Source organism: Eurypyga helias, unplaced genomic scaffold (genome assembly GCF_000690775.1).
Source record: "Eurypyga helias isolate BGI_N326 unplaced genomic scaffold, ASM69077v1 scaffold24936, whole genome shotgun sequence".
NCBI classification, from domain to species: Eukaryota; Metazoa; Chordata; class Aves; order Eurypygiformes; family Eurypygidae; genus Eurypyga; species Eurypyga helias.
The window spans coordinates 1,593-2,180 of NW_010258891.1; the positions used below are offsets into that span (position 1 = coordinate 1,593).

Consider the following 588-nt stretch of genomic DNA (forward strand, 5'->3'; position numbering starts at 1 on the left):
CCCGCCACGGGGTCTTCTGTGCCTGGGAGCCCGCCTGGGCTGGGTGACGGTGTGTGCGGCTGAGTGACGGCCCTCTGTCCCCCCCGGCACAGCCTGTACCTTGCAGTGATGACCAGGAGCCGGCCGATGGGATGCTGCTGACCGTCACGGAAAGAGATGTCATCGGCTTTCGTCCTGACTGCATCGGGGTAACCACCTCGGGGGCTCACCCTTGGGTTTTCACCCCTGGAGGGTCCCTCGGGTGGGTCCACAGGGCCATCTGCCACTCTCCCCAGGCGCTGGCTCATTTCCCAACGGGAGAGTCCCCTCCCAGCCTTGGCCCCCACCCATGTCCCGCGAGCTCCCCTGACCACGGTGGGCAGGTTATTCCACTCTAATTCCCTCGGCTGGCTGTGACGGGCTGGGTATTTTTATCCTGGCACCGGCTCAGGCAGAATGTCCCCCCTGCCAGCCGCATACGTCTCTTGCCTTTTCGGCTGGATGTTGCTTCCGCCTCCCAAATTCTCCTGGGGGAGCCCCGAGCGCAGCCCAGACCCACAAAACTGGGCTGGTAGCTGCGGGCTGTTGGTGACGACAGCGGGCAGGGGG

The 588-nt window shown here is 65.1% G+C and overlaps 1 protein-coding gene across 1 annotated transcript in view; it reads left to right on the plus strand.

Annotated features, from left to right (window-relative positions):
- Positions 1–588, plus strand: part of ULK3 (unc-51 like kinase 3) — a gene marked incomplete at its 5' end in the record, with an annotated part of 3,865 nt that overhangs the window by 1,586 nt on the left and 1,691 nt on the right. The window lies entirely within an intron of this gene.